The 10,608-nt window shown below is 41.6% G+C and overlaps 1 pseudogene; it reads right to left on the bottom strand.

Moving 5' to 3' along the window:
• Positions 1 to 667: 667 nt before the first annotated feature.
• Positions 668 to 6,016, bottom strand: LOC115815223 (uncharacterized; annotated as a pseudogene).
• Between the last annotated feature and the right edge of the window lie 4,592 nt (positions 6,017 to 10,608).

The following is a 10,608-nucleotide window of genomic DNA, read 5'->3' as shown; positions in this document are numbered from 1 at the left end:
TCCTCATGGCGGGCAAGAAAAAACTCCCCAAAAACCCAAAAGGGAAATGGGAAAATGGGAGAAATCTTGAGAAGGACCACAGAGAGAGGAGACCCTTTCTTGGCCAGACAGGTGTGCAATAGGTGCCGACACAGCGGGCAGTTACAATTGCAAGTAAATTTGAGCATGAACAAAGGGGATTGAGATGCTGACAGGAGGCTGACAGGGACGAAAGATGATAACACCAGGATGGATCGGTCCAGAGGGCAAGAGGAGTCAGGATCACTGGTATCTCAGGAGTAGCATGTGTGGCGAGTAGCTTGTGTGGCTCAACAGAGAGGGAGAGAGAGAAAGAGAGAGAGAGAGAGACTACAGAGAGAGACTACAGAGAGAGACATTGTTAGATGTTCATTTCCACATAATGGTTAAGGGAAAATATACATCGTGTGCCGAGTGCAGGCAGAGACTCCAGCAAGACTAGCTAGTACAGCATAGTTAAAAGGGAGAGCTAGAAGGTAATACGGACATGATGGCACTCTGGGATACAAGGCGGCCACCCACTCCACCGTCAACAAATCTGAGTGAACATGTTAGAGTGGGGGGGCGACAGTATCCAAACATCCCAGTTCACCAAACATTCTATGCCCGAAAACCCTTCAGATCTGCTCCTTTGCCTAGTAAAGAGCTGTCAACAAAAGGCTTGGCTAAACAGATACATTTTCAGCCTTAACTTAAACATAGAGACTGTGTCTGAGTCTTGAACATTAATTGAGAGGCTGTTCCATAACTGTGGGGCTCTGTAAGAGAAGGCTCAGCCCCCTGCTGTAGCCATCACAATTCGAGGTACCAACAAATAGCCTGCACCTTTTGATCTAAGTAGGCGTGGTGGATCATAAAAGACCAGGAGTTCGCGCAGGTACTGTGGCGCAAGACCATTTAGTGCTCTATAGGTTAATAGTAAGATTTTATAATCAATACGAGATTTGACTGGGAGCCAGTGCAGTGTGGATAAGATAGGAGTGATGTGATCATATCTTTTGGTTCTAGTAAGAACTCTGGCTGCTGCATTCTGAACTAACTGTAGCTTATTTATACACCTATTAGAACATCCAGACAGTAAGTCATTACAATAGTCTAACCTAGAGGTAATGAAAGCATGAACCAATTTTTCAGCATCTTGAAATGACAATGCATTTCTTATCCTGTTAATATTTCTAAGATGAAAGAAGGCTATCCTGGTAATATTATCTACATGAGCTTCAAATGAAAGACTGGGGTCAATAATTACACCAAGGTCTTTTACTGCCGCACCTGATGAAAGAGAAAGGCCATCCAGAGTAACTATGTGATCGGAAAGCTTACTCTTAGCTGCACGTGATCCTAGTACAAGTACTTCTGTTTTTTCAGAGTTAAGTGAGAGGAAGTTAGTAAGCATCCAGTGCCTAATATCCTTTAGACATTCCTCAATTTTGTTAAGCTGGTGTCTCTCGTCTGGCTTCGCTGAGACATACAACTGTGTGTCATCAGCATAGCAGTGGAAGCTAATACCGTGTTTACGAATAATATTACCTAAAGGTAGCATATATATAGAAACAAGCAGTGGGCCTAAAACAGAACCTTGTGGGACTCCAAACTTTATCTCGGTATGTGTGGAGAAGTCACCATTTACATCAACAAACTGATAATGATCAGTCAAGTAGGACCTAAGCCATAAGAGGGCCGTTCCCTTAACTCCAACAACATTTTCTAGTCTATCAAGGAGAATAGTATGATCGATGGTGTCAAAGGCTGCACTGAGCTCAAGCAACACAAGCATGGAGACACAACCCTGATCAGAAGCCAGTAATAGGTCATTTGCAACTTTAACCAGTACTGTCTCTGTGTTGTGATAAGGCCTAAATCCTGACTGATACATTTCATGAACGTTATTCCTATGTAAGTATGAGCATAACTGCTGTGCTACAGCCTTTTCTAGGATCTTGGAGATGAAGGGGAGGTTCGATATTGGCCTGTAGTTGGACAACGAACAGGGGTCAAGGTCATGTTTTTTAATTAGGGATTTGATAACTGCTAGTTTAAAAGATTTAGGTACATACCCAGTGCTAAGGGAGGAACTGATTATATTTAGAAGAGGTTCGATGACTACTGGTAGTATCTGTTTGAGGAAACGTGTAGGTAAGGGATCTAATTCACAAGTTGATGATTTTGATGAAGAAATTAGTGAGGTTAATTCGGTCGCTTGAAGGGGAGTAAAACATTCTAATCGCTGATCTGATATAGTTATATTGTTATCTACAGTGTTAGTTATCAAATCATCTGGTTTTAAATTTATAGTCTGAATTGTTTGCCTGATATTTTCAATTTTGCTACTGAAAAAATTCATGAGTGCGTCACCACTGTATATTGATAGTGTGCCTGTTTCCGAGGTGATCTTATTCCCAGTTAGTTTTGATACAATATTAAATAAAAATCTAGGATTATTTTTGTTGTCTTCTATTAGGGTGGAAAGACACATTGATCTAGCGGCACTAAGAGCTTTTCTATAGCTCAGGAGGCTCTCCTTCCATGCTAACTGGAATACTACAAATTTAGTTTGGCGTCATTTACGTTCTAATTTTCGAGTGGTAAGTTTTAAGGTGCGTGTGTGCTCATTATACCAGGGAGCTAGTTTTTTCTCTCTGATTATTTTCCTTTTAAGTGGGGCCACATTATCTAAGGTGTTGCGGAATGTTGACTCTAAAGATTCAGTTGCCTGATCAAGTTCTGTGGGGTGTGACAGTGATCCAATCAAAGTTGATAAAGTTCTGCATAGTAGCTGGTGTAAACGTGTGTTTATTACGATAGCGTGGCGAGGTGCATATATTATTACTAAGAAACATTTTGAATGAGATAAAATAATGATCTGAGATAGCTTCAGATTGTGGAAATGTGACTATACTTCTGAGATTTAATTCGAGTGTTAGTATAAGATCGAGGGTGTGGCCACCATTATTAGTGGGCCCTATGACTGTCTGATTAATCCCTACTGAATCTAGAATGGACACGAACGCTGTTCTCAGAGGATCCTCTGGGTTATCAAAATGAATGTTAAAGTCTCCGACAATTAGAGCTTTGTCTAAAGAAATAACGAGGTTTGAGATGAAATCTGCAAATTCACAGAGGAATTCAGAGTACGGCCTGGGGGTCTATAAATAATAATTAGTGTGATAGACTGGGTAGACTTATTTTTTGTGGCTACATACGTTATGTTTGTATAAAGAACTTCAAACGCATTGAATTTATGTAAGGGTTTTTGTATGACGCCCAGATTATCATTATAAATAACTGCAACGCCTCCTCCTCTGCTAGTTAGATGAGGCTGGTGTATATAACTGTATCCGGGAGGACTAGCTTCATTTGAGGCGACGTACTCATTTGGTTTGATCCATGTTTCTGTTAAACACAGTACATTAAACTCCTGATCAGTAATAATTTCATTGACAATAAGCGCTTTAGGTGTAAGAGATCTAATATTTAACAGTCCTAGCTTTAGATCAAAGGTGCTGGCGGTACATTCAGTATGATTTAAATCTATTTTAAGTAGGTTACTAGAACAAATTCTCTGAGTGTTTCTACATTTTCGTATAGGTCGGGGAACAGACACAGTCTCAATATAGTTTAACCTGGGTGATGACTCTGTGCAGTTAGCAGACGGTCGGTTTAGCCTGCTTGTCTGCTCCCTGGCCTTGGCTCTGGATTGTCACAGATTAACTGTTCTGAGACTATGCGCTATGTTACAAGAAATGAGAGCAGCACCTTCCCAAGTGGGATGGACACCATCCCGCCCTAAAAGGCCAGCCTTGCCCTCAAAACTATTCCAATTGTCTATAAAGCCCAAATTATTGTCAGAGTACTACCTGGACATCCAGCAGTTCAGCGACCATAACCTGCTGTAAGCTACAACGCCTCACTGGATTGGGATGGGGCCAGAGCATATTACTGCGTCGGACATCGCCTTTGCTAATTTACAGACCTCTGCGATATTACTTTTAGTAATCTCTGATTGACAAAGACGTATATCGTCAGCTCCTACATGGAAAACTATCTTTGAAAATCTATGCTTACTTAACACTTTAAGATTACTTGCTATGTCCGGCGCCCTGGCTCCCGGTATACAGCTAACTAAGGCTGCTGGTGCCCCTAAAGGTCTAGCTAACTTCACGTGTCGTAGAATGGAATCTCCTATAACCAGAGCTCTTTCAGGTTTCTCAGCGGGTGTTTCACTGAGGAGGGCAAACCTGTTTGACATGTGAAGCGGGGAGGGGTGTGTCTCTTGTGGGCTAGCCTTGGAGTTAGCTTTGGCTTTGCACTTATGCCGCCGAGTCGTCACCCATTCGCCCCGCTGTGAGGGCTCTAGTGCTGGAGTTGGGGAGCTGCTAACTCTTCCTGAGCCATCCAGATTTTCCTTTACAGGAACTAGGCTATTCTCACTCTCACTAAGCCTCTCAAGTATCTGGATGCGCATCTCTAATGCAACAATCTTCTCCGTCAGGGAGCTAACTAATGTACACTTAGCACAAACAGAGCTGTTATTAATGACGGAGGAAGAATGGCTAAACATCCTGCACTTGACACACTGAACAAGGTGAGTATTTGCCATAGTGAGTGTTTCACATACCTTAGTCAGAGATTTGATTGGTATTAAATTAGGCGGTGGTATTTAAATTAGGCAGTTCACTCGTAGAGCAGCAGCAGAGTCGCACAGGAACAAACATTGTTTTTTCTTCATCAAGGACATAAAAAAGAACCAACTTTGTAAGTTATAACTGACAACCCTTTTTCAACAGATTCACTGCAGAAATGAAATCATTCCTGGTCAGTAACTCTGAGCAGGAGGTAGAGTGTGGAGGGTGAGATGGGGGGGGGGGGGGTGAGGTGACTCATCAGGGGGTCAGGGTCATGGGGGCATGACCCTCACATTCCCTGTTGCATTAAAGCCTCTGAAGTGGTGAGTGGAGAAAAGCAGCCATAGCCCAGTACAGAGGATCAGATCAGACCTCCAGCCTCCCAAACCTACCTTTGAAATCCAAGATGTGATGAAACAATCCAACGTTATTTAAGAGTCAGAAGAATTGGCCTCCTCAGGATCCACACATATTGGTCTAGGCATCAACTATTGTGAAGCTAAAGATGAAATAAGAATTGGATTTTTTGCCTGGGTAGTTGCAAAATGGTTTTGTAATTGAGGTACAGATTCATAGAAGTTTTTTTAATGTTAGAGTTCTGGCATGTGGGGCTCCCTTGCCTGTCTCATGTACTGTAATTGCCTTTCCCCCATGAGATAAAGTGTACTTAGTCTTTTAAAGAGCAATGTTTCTATCAGAAATGTGTTGGTTATTAGCTTAGTAAGAACATAAGGTGGTAATATCTCCCTACTCTAATCACCTCCTTATCTCCAAGAGCATTCACACAGCATGTTGTGTTTGTCCAGGTCTGTGCAAGAAAAAAAGCTCTTAATCTTAAAGGTGCCTTTTCTAAGCCTTTTTTCATTTGTTAGAGCAACTGTTTAGCTACGGCTCTCTTCAATTTAGTTACAATTCTCTTTAATTTATCTACAATTCTCTTCAGTTTAACTGCAGTTCTCTTCAACTGAAACAATGTTGTCCTCTGGACCTGTGTCACATGAAATTTTGTCTCAGCTATGTGTGGTCACTGTCCCCTTGCAGCTGTGATTGGTCAGAATCCGTTTGCACTGCTCCTCTCCGACTGTGATTAGTTTGCATACATGATCACTGTCCCATTCTTTACAGCAAAAATATTGAGACGACCATGTCCTTGTTTCTTAACTGGGGTGGCAGGTTAAAGTACGTAACACCCTTTTAATCCTTGAAGGGAAATTCGTCCTCTGCATTTAACTCACCCAAACTACCAAGGAGCAGGAGGCAGCCTCTGTGGAGAACCCAGTATCTGTGGAGAACCCAATGACAAGTTCCAGTTCTGAGGTCAGTGCTGTGGTCAGAGTCAGTGGTAGGAGCATCTTGACATCCTTAACATGCATTTTTTTAGCTGCACCCTGAACATGCATGTATTTAGCCCCCACACGCCCCCACCCCCCAAAACACACACACGCATGCACACACACACACACACACACACACACACACAGAGGACCCACAACCGGGGCTCAATCCCAGAACATCTGACATTTTTTTAATCTATAGTCTAATGCACAGTTAATTGTAATATGTAATATGTATTACATTTGTATATCATGTTGAAAATGTTTGCCTTGCATACTCCATCCACATGAGGGCAGTAATGGCTTTTGAAATGTAATACCTCCACTGTTCCACCACTGTATGATCTTCTGTTACTGTCATGAACATGTTTAGCATAAAACTGTCATATGCTTAATAAATGAATAAATAATAGATCCCCCCACCTCTCTTAAGCCTAGACTTGACATTTACAGCAATATAAAAATCATGTACAAAATGATGAAGGATGATACTGGAAAATAGATACTGTACAATAGAAATCACACCAATCTGCACCGCTGTGGTTTTTGAAACTAAAGCAACCCAGTCAACTTGATGCATGTGTACTCTGTCCACACCTGACATGTACATATGCCCAGGAGCGTGAACATTTTACCATGCGCGCACACATACACACAGTATCTTGTTTTTCATGTAAATCCTCTTGAGGAAAACCAGGGTCTAGCTGGCCTGCCAATAGCTTGTTAGTGGGGAGAGTAAATGAATTCTCACTGGACACTCTCACTGGAAGATGCCAACAACAGATGTGCGCTCCGGCTGTTGGAAGCTTCAATTAATTTGTTAATTAAGCTCAGCTTTCTCTCAGAAACTAACCTGCATATGTCAGTGTGGCGTGATGTGGTGGGCAGTTTGCATGCATTCCATAATAAGAGAGAAAATTAATCTAAACCGTGGCACTGGTGTGAATGCTTAGAGCTGAATGGCATTCATCTGTTAGTGAGAGTTAGTTAAGTCATGGCTGTGCATGTTTGGACAAAGCCGGGTGCTTGTAAGAGTGAAGAGTGTGACAGTTCTACAGACACAGGGGGGTATGTGTTGTACACTATGTAATGACAGTGCATGTCCATGCATTGTCACATATCTCTGTAATCCAGTGCATTGAAGTGTAGAACAGCTCTGTCAGACCTGTTCATTATGTAATAGTCTCTATCACTTGGTAAAAACAAAGAGCAGTTTGAGATTTAAAGTTTTGAAAAAAAATAATAATCTAATTTTAAAGAGCTTTCTGCGGTTTATTTAGAGGTGATCTTTAAATCCTGTGTTTAGACTGGACAATATTTCCCATTACAAGCATACAGTTTTTCATTTTGCCTTTGTTCCACATGGGACTTTGGTTGCCATTGATTGTGGGGTTTGTTCTCTTTATATTTCTACTTGGTGTATTTTTTTTTTTTTATTTGTAATGAAGATACTGTTGATGACTGTTGTCCTGAGGACAATTGAGCAGCATCTCCTTCTTGCTTTTTTCAGGGCAGTTGAATTCTGGCTCTACCCAGTCCTCCACTAAATCTCATCTCTTCCTTTAAGTGATACTGCTCCTCTACTCATTAATGTGTAACAGCTATAACTGAAAAAGAGGAAAAAAATCATACTATGTATTTACAGAAATACAGTAGAGTAATTTGCAGAAGCTGGTAGAGTAGTCAAGTCCTACTCCTGTACCAAGCACAAGTTACTTTTCTGATGGTCTATTACAGCACAAACAATTAATAAACTGCATTATACTACAAAGTATCTGGTAGCTTTGTCTGCAAGACTAAAAATGAATGTGGATTCAGATCAATGACTTAAGCACCTGTTAGAACTTGTCACTACCCTCAGAGCTATAAAAGACTTGATAAGTTGATTATAGTGATTTGTTGGAGAATACATTGAACCTAACGACAGTCTCGTTCTTTTACTGCACAGAGCACCCTCAGGTGAGAGAGAAAACAAAATACTAACTTGTGTATGTGTGTGCGTGTGTCATATGGTGGTAAAAATATAATGCCACTACTGAACACTTTAGGGTCAAATAAAAAATAATAACCACTTTTATTTTTAGTATTCAAGTTTGGGTCAAATAAAGACTTCAGAGAACTCCGACTACATCAAATGATGGTTCCTCTGATGCTCCTCTCACATCCAATCAGAAAAGTGTCTGATGGTTGAAACAGTGATTTTTTAACTGTGATATATATCATCAAAGGGTATGGAAGGATATTATGATGCCAGTGTCTTGATGCACAAAGCTTTCCCTAAACTCCAGAGGATTGCCCCTGTGTCAATGCAAAGAGAAGAGACATGCATCTCAAAGATACTACTGTTTAGTCAGAATACAGGCAAATTGACATTTCAGTCGAGATAGAATTGTTTTCTGATTAATTAAAGAAAAAATGAGTAGCAAAACCTTTATTATACCACACATGGCGTACAGACAGCTATGAGGTACATCTAAGAGATCTGAAGAAGTGGCATACTTGAAAAAGGCACTGGTAAAAAGCCAAGCAAGTAAAAAAAAAAGAGACAAAGACAAAGACAACAGGATAAGAGAAGGGAGAAATTACAATTTCAAGGGAGAAATTATTATTACAAGCAATTGCTCACTCTTTAATCTTGTGTTAACTTGCCATTCACCATCAATTCAACTGGTTTCCAGTGTAGTTTTTGTTTCTTTGTCTAATTTTAACAAAGTTTTTCCAAATTTTATGAGTTTGACATTTTGATTTGCTTTGTTTCCTTCATTACTCCGATGAAAAATTCAGCTTTAGCATTTCTTATGGTATAAATAGCCTAATAGAGCCATTCATGACACAGACAGGATGTAAATCTCTTTTTGCTGGTTGGGCTCTACCCCTCTGTGACTTAGGCTGACCCTCCTAGGTCCCCAAGGGTCAGAGAACCACTAAGCCATTATATGTTTTTGGAGAGGGCTTGATCCCACCCCCACTCCCTTACATCCCAGTGAGTCTAGTGGTATTGGTTCCTCACCACCTGTGACATGGAGATCTTCACGTCAAGGCCAAGGATTCACATCAGTACTGGAGAGAATCTTTGCTCCACCATACATCCTCTCCCCTGCACCTTCAGCCATTTTGCCCTAGAATGCTTGCAAGTTCACCACTGACTTTCTTTGTTTGCATGTGAGTGTGGCTCCATGCATCTTCAGTGCATGCAAGAGTACCAGGACACACAAGCAAAGACCTTGTGTTTGCGAGGGCCTTGCAGGGTTGGTCATTTAATTCACAACCTATATAAAGTTCATGCGGCCCAATGTGCCAACGTAGGGCAAATGCCAGCTCAGGTGTGGGGTAGGATCTGCCTCGCTGAGTAGCCCTTGCCTTGTTTCCCCAAGCTGTTGGAGCTGGTTGTCAACCAGGCAGTCTTGTGTAGACTAGACTAGATCCTTGCAATGGTGGCTGTGGGTTCACCTCCTTCTCTTGAAAGGGTGCAGTCCCCCAGTGCTCGGCTGAACAGTCTGCCAAGTGATCTCCTCCTGTCTCATTCTCTGCCTCAATGTCAGTCCTCTGAATCCTTGGGTGTACTGGCAGGGCAGGCCCCAGGATCTGCTCAGCACAATCAGCCATCACCTCCAATGCCCTAGCCAGGGTAAAGAGATTACACAGGTGCACATACTGCTGCAATCTGTCTGGGCTCAGTGCTAGTGGTAAGGCATGTGAGGCCACGTACTCCTGGGCAGTAACTGTGGATCTTACATAGAATCTCACATTCTGCAGCTGAAGACTTCAGCCTCTCACTTTCACAGTGGCATTGGTTTGTCAAAATTCCTCCCGTGCCCTCAGCAGACGCATGACATCTAAAGCACTGCTACAGTATAGCAGTCAGTGAAGAGTCATTCCCCAAGCAGGGTGGCCTCAGATCTCATACAGCCTGCAGTGTTTTCCCTGCTTATGCCACAGCTAGCTGAGCATCCATTTTTTGTCAGTTCCATCCATTGTGCCATACTGCCATATGAAAGTTGATCAGATATGGTGCCCACAAGACAGTCCCACTGAACCATGGCAACATTTAATTACATTCTAGGAATGTCTCTGGTCCCTTCTTAAATAGCAGGAGTGGTCTCTGCACATTGTCCTAATGGTGTTACTCAAATACAAATTGTCCTAGTGGTGTTACTCAAATGCAAATTGTCCAAGTGGTGTTACTCAAATACAAATTGTCCTAGTGGTGTTACTCAAATGCAAATTGTCCAGGTGGTGTTACTGAACTGTTCATTGTCTCAGTTGTTATCACCCCGTCTAGGATGGGGTGAACATAAACTTGTGGGATGATCTCCTTCCTCTACCACCAGAGCAACCGGAACACCAACACTCCATGTTGAGTATTGCTGTTATTATTGTTGTTGTTGTTGTTGTTGTTATTATTATTATTGTTATTATTATTATTATCGTTGTTGTTGTTGTTGCTGCTGTTGTTAATGAAACACAAAAGACTTCAAGGGTGAGCAAAGCCAAAATAATACATAGAGCATGCCTATCAAACTGAAAATAAAAACAAATACAAATAAACTTTCCTACCTCCCTAACTAACATAAACAGGAGAAAACAGGAACAAACTAAAATGGCACCCACCCCCTACAAGTGCTGACTAC

Source organism: Chanos chanos, chromosome 6 (genome assembly GCF_902362185.1).
Source record: "Chanos chanos chromosome 6, fChaCha1.1, whole genome shotgun sequence".
Taxonomy (NCBI): Eukaryota; Metazoa; Chordata; class Actinopteri; order Gonorynchiformes; family Chanidae; genus Chanos; species Chanos chanos.
Note: the sequence above shows the minus strand (reverse complement) of the source record. Positions and strands in the feature narration are given on the sequence as shown.